Source organism: Salmo trutta, chromosome 9 (assembly GCF_901001165.1).
Source record: "Salmo trutta chromosome 9, fSalTru1.1, whole genome shotgun sequence".
In the NCBI taxonomy this organism is placed as follows: Eukaryota; Metazoa; Chordata; class Actinopteri; order Salmoniformes; family Salmonidae; genus Salmo; species Salmo trutta.
The window spans coordinates 43454155-43464735 of NC_042965.1; the positions used below are offsets into that span (position 1 = coordinate 43454155).

Below are 10581 nucleotides of genomic sequence, written 5' to 3' on the forward strand. Positions count from 1 at the left end.
TGTCACTGGCCTACACAGAATACCCCATAATGTCAATGTGGAATTATGTATTTTTTTTATTTTTGATTTTTTTACAAATGAATTAAACATGAAAACTTAAATGTCTTTAGTCAATAAGTATTCAGCCCTTTTGTTATGGCACGACTAAATAAGTTCAGGAGTAAAAATGTACTTAATAAGTTGCATGGACTCGTGTGTGCAATAATATTGTTTTAACATGACTTGTTTAATGACTACCTCATCTCTGTAATGTCCCTCAGTCGAGCAGTGAATTTCAGAAACAGATTAAAGTGCAAAGACTAGGGAGGTTTCCCTCTCAAAGAGCAGCACCTTTTGGTAGCTAAAAAAATAAATCTAAAATAATAGGAAATTGAATATCCCTTTGATCACGGTGAAGTTATTAATTACACTTTGGATGGTGTATCAATACACCCAGTCACTACAAATATAAAGGCGTCCTTCCTAACTCAGTTGCCGGAGAGGAAGGAAATTCTCTTTTTTTTCGATTGATACCCCACGTCATTGATCCACAATCCATAGATAAGCCTGCACAGTTTAATAAGTATGCCCCCAATGCAATTCTAAAGTATAATACATCCAGTGTGATTTCAACCGATTTTTGTCAAATTAACAAATTATTGTCTTGTGTTGATTTTATATAACAACATTCCAACCTCATTTAGCATGATCTATTCAATTATAGCATAATTCTACTATTTGTATTCATTTGCATCACTGTTAATGACATACTTTTATTTTGAAGGCAAACCGCAAATTCCACTGTTGTGCATAATGCTGATTGTGACTAGCTACACAACCTGGTCCGGTCGAGCTTCATCTGGCTGCTTATAACGTTCAATTTCAATAGGTGAACAACAAGTGGCAACCTAGCTAATACTTACAAGGATTCCTAAATCATTGCTAAGAATAATGAAAATGACTGCAGTTTTAACTGGTCATTGTGTTCAGGCTGGTTGTATTGGTGCTAGCTACTGTTGAAGTCGGAAGTTTACATATACTAAGGTTGGAGTCATTAAAACTCGTTTTTCAACCACTCCACAAATTTCTTGTTAACTATAGTTTTGGCAAGTCGGTTAGGACACCTAAACAATTGTTTACAGACAGATTATTTCACTTATAATTCACTGTATCACAATTCCAGTGGGTCAGAAGTTTACATACACTAAGTTGACTGTGCCTTTAAACAGCTTGATAGGCTAATTGACATAATTTGAGTCAATTGGAGGTATACCTGTGGATGTATTTCAAGGCCTACCTTCACACTCAGTGCCTCTGTACTTGACATCCTGTGGAAATCAAATGAAATCAGCCAAGACCTCAGAAAATAAATTGTAGACCTCCACAAGTCTGATTCATCCTTGGGAGCAATGTCCAATCGCCTGACGGTACCACGTTCATCTGTACAAACAATAGTACGCAAGTATAAACACTATGGGACCACGCAGCCGTCATACCACTCAGGAAAGAGACGCGTCTCCTAGAAATGAACGTACTTTGGTGCGAAAAGTGCAAATAAATCCCAGAACAACAGCAAAGGACCTTGTGAAGATGCTGGAAGAAACAGGTACAAAAGTATCTATATCCACAGTAAAATATGGCCGCTCAGCAAGGAAGAAGCCACTTCCCCAAAACCGCCATAAAAAAGCCAGACTACTGTTTGCAACTGCACATGGGGACAAAGATGGTACTTTTTGGAGAAATGTCCTCTGGTCTGATGAAACAAAAATAGAACTCTTTGGCCATAATGGCCATCGTTATGTTTGGAGGAAAAGGGGGGAGGCTTGCAAGCCGAAGAACACCATCCCAACTGTGAAGCACGGGGGTGGCAGCATCATGTTGTGGGGGTGCTTTGCTCTAGAAGGGACTGGTGCACTTCACAAAATAGCCTTGCATCATGAGGCAGGTATATTATGTGGATATATTGAAGCGACATCAGTCCGGAAGTTAAAGCTTGGTCGCAAATGGGTCTTCCTAATGGACAATGACCCAAAGCATACTTCTAAAGTTGTGGCAAAATGGCTTAAGGACAAAAGTCAAGTTACTGGAGTTGCCATCACAAAGCCCTGACCTCAATCCTATAGACAATTTGTGGGCAGAACTGAAAAAGCGTGTGCGAGCAAGGAGGCCTACAAATCTGACTCAGTTACAACAGCTCTGTCAGGAGGAATGGGCCAAAATTCACCCAACTTATTGTGGGAAGCTTGTGGAAGGCGACACGAAACGCTTGACCCAAGTTAAACAATTTAAAGGCAATGCTATCAAATACTAATTGAGTGTATGTAAACTTCTGACACACTGGGAATGTGATGAAAGAGAAATAAAAGCTGAAATAAATCATTCTCTCCACTATTATTCTGACATTTCACATTCTTAAAATAAAGTGGTGATCCTAACTGACCTAAGACAGGGAATTTTTACTAGGATTAAATGACAGTAATTGTGAAAAAATGAGTTTAAATGTATTTGACTAAGGTGTATGTAAACTTCCAACTGTTGGTACCAAGCTAAAGCTAGTTACCCCAGAAGTTGCGGTCGAACAAATTATGCTTTATTACCAACGCGGTATTGTAAACACGTTGTTCGTGGCTGGTGTTTGCTTGTTTGTTCACTTTTTTTGTACCGCTTTGACAGTGCTACTGTATCTTTTTTGACACAGACTCAAACGGCGTTCCATAGTATGTATGTCGTGAAGCTAATAGCAGTGACGCTATTACTGTGTAACTCCGGTAGGGCAACATTGGAAAAGTCGCGCACTTGGTAGTGTGTACCGTTGCTCGATCAGTCGGCGAAAGCCAACATCACCCACGACAGAGAACGGTTGATTGTCAAGGGGCAATGAATTCCATTATCTTGGCATTACTGGATTTCGCCTTTTGAGTTGTCTCACTGAAATGTTCTTACTCTTTCAAATGACTGCTCGGCTTGTTGACTGCTTGATCCACACAGCAGACATTGTGGACCAGGTTAGGAATGCTGCATTGCATGTTTACGTCATCTACCTACGTTATATAGGTATGGACGTCAGCTTTGACATCAGTTTTGCACATCGGCGTTAAACTAGACTTCGGGCCGATACCGATGTTGGCATTTTTAGCTAATAGCGTCCGATTTCGATATGTTCATCGATACATCCATCGATATATCGTGCATCCCTAATCGAAGGTATTGTCCGTAGAGCTCCGAGACAGGATTTGTGCCGAGGCACAGATCTGGGGAAGGGTGCCGAACAATTTCTGCAGCATTGAAGGTCCCCAAGAACATTCTTAAATGGAAGAAGTTTGGAACCACCAAGACTTTTCCTAGAGCTGGTCGCCCGGCCAAACTGAGCAATTGGGAAAGAAGGGCCTTGGTCAGGGAGGTGACCAAGAACCCGATGGTCACTCTGATAGAGCTCCAGAGTTCATCTGTGGAAATGGGAGAACCTTTCAGAAGAACAACCATCTCTGCAGCACTCTACTAATCAGGCCTTTATGGTAGAATGGGAAGACGGAAGCCACTCCTCAGTAAAATTAAGATTTCCTCCTAAGTGTCCACAGAATGTTTCTAATGTACAGAAAACAGTTCAACAGTCCCTACGATGAAATACGTAGCCTGTAGATTCTAAACATGCCTTGGGTGAAATAAATACATTCATTTCCATATTACAGCAAATGTCCATTATACCCCTTGTAAATGACATAGAAAAAGACAACAAATATCACAGTATGCATCTAGTTATACCAAACGAGTCCTTCATTTTAATACATTGTTCAGAAACTTGTTCAAATGTCACTGGCACTACTCTTGGTACTAGTTCTGTTCGTTACAAGGTGGGGTGTCATAGTCTGACTCCTGACTTCCTGGTGCCCAATAGTCCGGCTGGTAAACCCCAGTAATACGGTAGTTGTAAAAAATGGTTGGCAGATCACCTGTCTCCTCGACCTCCCAAGGGGACACGCAAAATCTTTGTCTGGAGGGTGTGGCCTATATTGCAACAAATTACAGCAATAGGCTAATGCTATTTATTTGACAACATACTTACTTATATTCCATCTTTAACTAAATACAGAGCACATAAGACAGAACTTCATTTGGCCAACAACAAAAAATGTCTCAACAAAATGAAACAAAACATTTGTACATATTTAAAGAACTGGTTTAGATTCTTAAATAGATATATGATCATCAGAAAACAAACGATTAAATATTACAGTAAATAAAATAAAAATCTTTGTTCACTTCAATATTAAAAAACTTCCCTTGTCGGTTTCTTTTCACTGTACTCGGTCTCCTCTAACTTTTCATTTTTACTTCAATGAAAAAGTCCTCCATCTTTGCAATCAAAAGTAGCCAAGGCTCTTTTCAGTTAGCAGCAGGTGCACGTGAGGTGAGCAGCTGGAACCAGGGTCAGCTGGACATAAGCTATACGTTTTATTGAGTTGCAATTGGCGGACACATAACAAGCTTGCGCTGCTCTCATCATGTCACACACATTAAATTAACAGAAGACAGGTGCAATCGGGTCCAGTCGATAAATACATTTAAATGAACCGAGGACGGGTCCAGTCGATAAATACATTTTAATTGTACGTACCGAGACCCGTGACAATTCTATCAGACCTGACCCAGGTCCTAGACAAAAGTAAGAATTTGGGACCCGAACCTGGAATTTGTGTCTGTTGGACCCTAGGAGACATCTAACCTACAGTATTCACCCAAATACAGATCTGGAGTCTGTTCATAAACAAGTGTCTGCTTAGAGCAATTTACTGTCTTCACTTAAGTACAGGTCTGGGTATAGCTCATAAATAATGTGTCAGTTACCTAGTATCTACTGTCATCACCCAAATACAGGTCTGGGATCTGTTCATAAACAAGTGTCAGCTTAGCGCTGTCTAATGTCGTCACCCAAGTACAGGTCTGGGAACAGCTCATAAACAAGTTGTCAGCTACCTAGTATGTACTGTTTTCACCCAAATACAGGTCTGAGGTCAGGATCTAAATATGCTTATGCTGTTGCTAGTGTTAACAGGTTGAATTCATAAACATGTTTTGTTCATCTGAGAATAGCCCCTAGCTGTCTGCCTGTCTCAGCCTTGGAAAGTCTACATGTACTTATAGGCTCATTTAAAAACCTCTTGCTGCTTGTTTGTGTTGTGGTGGTGACTCTCTCACTAAGAACCTTTTAAGACGGCAAGCTGCAGCAGCGGGACTAAAGCTGTAAGAGCAGGGTTCAGACTAGTCCTGACTACACCGTAAATAATGTTTGATGCCGTCTAAGGGCTGGTGTGTATACTGGAGCTACTCTACTGGGAAGACGCTAATATTTTAATGCTTATTTGAATTACTACTTGCTTGGTAGGTATATGTTTTGCTTGGTCCTTCTGCTTGGTTTATATATTCTGCTTTGGTAGTTATACTATGCAATTTGTTGTAAACTAGACAGCAAACTAGTGGCGTTAGCAGTAGGTTGCTAACCGGGAGGCTTTGTAGTGTCATCAGCTAGCTGATGTTGGGAAAGGGGATACCTAGTCAGTTGCACAACTGAATGCGTTTGACTAAACACCTCTGCCTTAATCAACATCCACAACAGTTGTTGTTGGGGGTTAACTGCTTTGCTCAAGGGTAGAACGGCAGATTTTCTCGGGGATTCGAACAAGCAACCTTTCGGTTACTGTCTCAACTCTCCTCACGCCATTTGCACACACTGTATATAGACTTGATTTGTTTTCTATTGTGTTATTGACTGTACGCTTGTTTATTCCATGTGTAACTCTGTTGTTGTTGTATCTTGTCGAACTGCTTTGCTTTATCTTGGCCAGGTCGCAGTTGTAAATGAGAACTTGTTCTCAACTAGCCTACCTGGTTAAATAAAGGACTTGTTCTCAACTAGCCTACCTGGTTAAATAAAGGACTTGTTCTCAACTAGCCTACCTGGTTAAATAAAGGACTTGTTCTCAACTAGCCTACCTGGTTAAATAAAGGACTTGTTCTCAACTAGCCTACCTGGTTAAATAAAGGACTTGTTCTCAACTAGCCTACCAGGTTAAATAAAGGACTTGTTCTCAACTAGCCTACCTGGTTAAATAAAGGACTTGTTCTCAACTAGCCTACCTGGTTAAATAAAGGTGAAATAAAAATTAATTAAAAAGGTGCTGGCTGATAACTGGGAGACTGTATAGTGGTATCAGCTAGGTGCTGGCTGATGACTGGGAGACTGTATAGTGGTATCAGCTAGGTGCTGGCTGATAACTGGGAGACTGTATAGTGGTATCAGCTAGGTGCTGGCTGATGACTGGGAGACTGTATAGTGGTATCAGCTAGGTGCTGGCTGATAACTGGGAGACTGTATAGTGGTATCAGCTAGGTGCTGGCTGATGACTGGGAGACTGTATAGTGGTATCAGCTAGGTGCTGGCTGATGACTGGGAGACTGTATAGTGGTATCAGCTAGGTGCTGGCTGATAACTGGGAGACTGTATAGTGGTATCAGCTAGGTGCTGGCTGATAACTGGGAGACTGTATAGTGGTATCAGCTAGGTGCTGGCTGATGACTGGGAGACTGTATAGTGGTATCAGCTAGGTGCTGGCTGATAACTGGGAGACTGTATAGTGGTATCAGCTAGGTGCTGGCTGATAACTGGGAGACTGTATAGTGGTATCAGCTAGGTGCTGGCTGATAACTGGGAGACTGTATAGTGGTATCAGCTAGGTGCTGGCTGATGACTGGGAGACTGTATAGTGGTATCAGCTAGGTGCTGGCTGATAACTGGGAGACTGTATAGTGGTATCAGCTAGGTGCTGGCTGATAACTGGGAGACTGTATAGTGGTATCAGCTAGGTGCTGGCTGATAACTGGGAGACTGTATAGTGGTATCAGCTAGGTGCTGGCTGATAACTGGGAGACTGTATAGTGGTATCAGCTAGGTGCTGGCTGATGACTGGGAGACTGTATAGTGGTATCAGCTAGGTGCTGGCTGATAACTGGGAGACTGTATAGTGGTATCAGCTAGGAGCTGGCTGATAACTGGGAGACTGTATAGTGGTATCAGCTAGGTGCTGGCTGATAACTGGGAGACTGTATAGTGGTATCAGCTAGGTGCTGGCTGATAACTGGGAGACTGTATAGTGGTATCAGCTAGGTGCTGGCTGATGACTGGGAGACTGTATAGTGGTATCAGCTAGGTGCTGGCTGATGACTGGGAGACTGTATAGTGGTATCAGCTAGGTGCTGGCTGATAACTGGGAGACTGTATAGTGGTACCAGCTAGGTGCTGGCTGATAACTGGGAGACTGTATAGTGGTATCAGCTAGGTGCTGGCTGATAACTGGGAGACTGTATAGTGGTACCAGCTAGGTGCTGGCTGATAACTGGGAGACTGTATAGTGGTATCAGCTAGGTGCTGGCTGATAACTGGGAGACTGTATAGTGGTATCAGCTAGGTGCTGGCTGATAACTGGGAGACTGTATAGTGGTACCAGCTAGGTGCTGGCTGATAACTGGGAGACTGTATAGTGGTATCAGCTAGGAGCTGGCTGATGACTGGGAGACTGTATAGTGGTATCAGCTAGGTGCTGGCTGATGACTGGGAGACTGTATAGTGGTATCAGCTAGGTGCTGGCTGATGACTGGGAGACTGTATAGTGGTATCAGCTAGGTGCTGGCTGATGACTGGGAGACTGTATAGTGGTATCAGCTAGGTGCTGGCTGATAACTGGGAGACTGTATAGTGGTATCAGCTAGGAGCTGGCTGATAACTGGGAGACTGTATAGTGGTATCAGCTAGGTGCTGGCTGATGACTGGGAGACTGTATAGTGGTATCAGCTAGGTGCTGGCTGATGACTGGGAGACTGTATAGTGGTATCAGCTAGGTGCTGGCTGATGACTGGGAGACTGTATAGTGGTATCAGCTAGGTGCTGGCTGATAACTGGGAGACTGTATAGTGGTATCAGCTAGGTGCTGGCTGATAACTGGGAGACTGTATAGTGGTATCAGCTAGGTGCTGGCTGATGACTGGGAGGTGCTGATCCTAGATTGTCATCCTGCTCCAAGGCTCTTTATGGATGCTGGCCCAAATCGGATGCCATCTTATCAGATTTGGAAACCCAGCTGAGGGGGGGAAAAGCAGTGAAATGTGATCTTTCTAGCAGCTGTCAGCAGGGCCTTGTTGTGGTGGCAGAAAGGTGTCAATATGTTTCTTCTAACGCTGAACACATAGCTCACATCTCATTCACCACACAACTGAGTCTTTTTATAGCCTCGCTGCTGCCGGCGTCCAGCTAACAGGGATGATTTGATTATTTTTAAAGTGCAGGCGACGATACAATGATTTCCTATTGTGGCTGGTTATCAGAGCTGTCCTTTGCTTATGTTGAGACACACACACACACACACACACACACACACACACACACACACACACACACACACACGTTTGGGCGGTATCAAGATGTACAAAAGGACGCTATTCCCGTCCTGTCGGTGTCCGGAATGCTGCCCAACCTCACATACCCTTTAGTGGGCTTGTGTTCGTCAAATACGACGTCTCTCATCCACCTTTTGTCTTCTTCACTAACCCCCGTGTTACAAGTATTCAGTAAACTCACAGGTTATCTAGCCTAATCATGACCTTTAACCTCTCTCTCTTCTTCACTAACCCCCGTGTTACAAGTATTCAGTAAACTCACAGGTTATCTAGCCTAATCATGACCTTTAACCTCTCTCTCTTCTTCACTAACCCCCGTGTTACAAGTATTCAGTAAACTCACAGGTTATCCAGCCTAATCATGACCTTTAACCTCTCTCTCTTCTTCACTAACCCCCGTGTTACAAGTATTCAGTAAACTCGCAGGTTATCCAGCCTAATCATGACCTTTAACCTCTCTCTCTTCTTCACTAACCCCCGTGTTACAAGTATTCAGTAAACTCACAGGTTATCCAGCCTAATCATGACCTTTAACCTCTCTCTCTTCTTCACTAACCCCCGTGTTACAAGTATTCAATAAACTCACAGGTTATCCAGCCTAATCATGACCTTTAACCTCTCTCTCTTCTTCACTAACCCCCGTGTTACAAGTATTCAATAAACTCACAGGTTATCTAGCCTAATCATGACCTTTAACCTCTCTCTCTTCTTCACTAACCCCCGTGTTACAAGTATTCAGTAAACTCGCAGGTTATCTAGCCTAGAGGTCGACCGATTATGATTTTTCAACGCCGATGCCGATTATTGGAGGACCAAAAAAAGCCAAGCTATACCATTTTGTATTTCATTTATTTGTAATAATGACAATTACAACAATACTGAATGAACACTTATTTTAACTTAATATAATACATCAATAAAATCAATTTAGTCTCAAATAATGAAACAAGTTCAATTTGGTTTAAATAATGCAAAAACAAAGTGTTGGAGAAGTAAAAGTGCAATATGTGCCATGTAAGAAAGCTAACATGTAAGTTCCTTGCTCAGAACATGAGAACATATGAAAGCTGGTGGTTCCTTTTAACACGAGTCTTCAATATTCCCAGGTAAGAAGTTTTAGGTTGTAGTTATTATAGCAATTATAGGACTATTTCTCTCTGTACGATTTGTATTTCATATACCTTTGACTATTGGATGTTCTTATAGGCACTTTAGTATTGCCAGTGTAATAGTCTTCACACATTTAGCAACGAGCCAGGCGGCCCAAACTGCTGAATATACCCTGACTGCTTGCACGGAACGCAAGAGAAGTGACACAATTTCCCGAGTTAAAAGAAAGTCATGTTAGCAGGCAATATTAACTAAATATGCAGGTTTAAAAATATATACTTGTGTATTGATTTTAAGAAAGGCATTGATGTTTATGGTTAGGTACACATTGGTGCAACGACAGTGCTTTTTTCACGAATGCGCTTGTTAAATCATCACCCGTTTTGAAGAAGTAGGCTGTGATTCGATGATAAATTAACAGGCACCGCATCGATTATATGCAACACGTTAGATAAACTAGTAATATCATCAACCATGTGTAGTTCACTAGTGATTATGTTAAGATTGATTGTTTTTTTATAAGATAAGTTTAATGCTAGCTAGCAACTTACCTTGGCTTCTTGCTGCCCTCACATAACAGGTAGTCAGCCTGCCACGCAGGCTCCTCGTGGAGTGTAATGTAAGGCAGGTGGTTAGAGCGTTGAACTAGTAACCGGAAGGTTACAAGATCAAATCCCCGAGCTGACAAGGTAAAAATCTGTCGTTCTGCCCCTGAACAAGGCAGTTAACACGCTGTTCCTACGCCGTCATTGTAAATAAGAATTTGTTCTTAACTGACCTGCCTAGTTAAATAAAGGTTAAATAAATAAAAAACGGCCACTATCGTTGTCCAAAAATGACGATTACCGATTGTTATGAAAACTTGAAATCGTCCCTAATTAATCGGCCATTCCGATTAATCGGTCGACCTCTAATCTAGCCTAATCATGACCTCTAACCTCTCTCTCTTCTTCACTAACCCCGTGTTACCAGTATTCAGTAGACTCTCAGGATGCCTAGCCATGACCTCTAACCTCTCTTTTTGTTTTGTTTTGTTTGTCAGAT

The 10581-nt window shown here is 42.1% G+C and overlaps 1 protein-coding gene across 7 annotated transcripts in view; it reads left to right on the forward strand.

Moving 5' to 3' along the window:
- The window catches only part of slc20a2 (solute carrier family 20 member 2), a 100136-nt gene that overhangs the window by 53605 nt on the left and 35950 nt on the right, over nt 1–10581 (forward strand). For 6 of the 7 annotated variants that reach the window (XR_003879543.1, XM_029763807.1, XM_029763803.1 and 3 more), the window contains exon 2: nt 10580–10581. This exon is cut by the window's right edge and continues 617 nt beyond it. The gene's annotated coding sequence lies outside the window, so the exon portion shown is untranslated. Of the gene's footprint in view, nt 1–5081; nt 5359–10579 lie in introns of those variants that run through there. The other variant, XM_029763804.1, reaches the window with a different exon arrangement.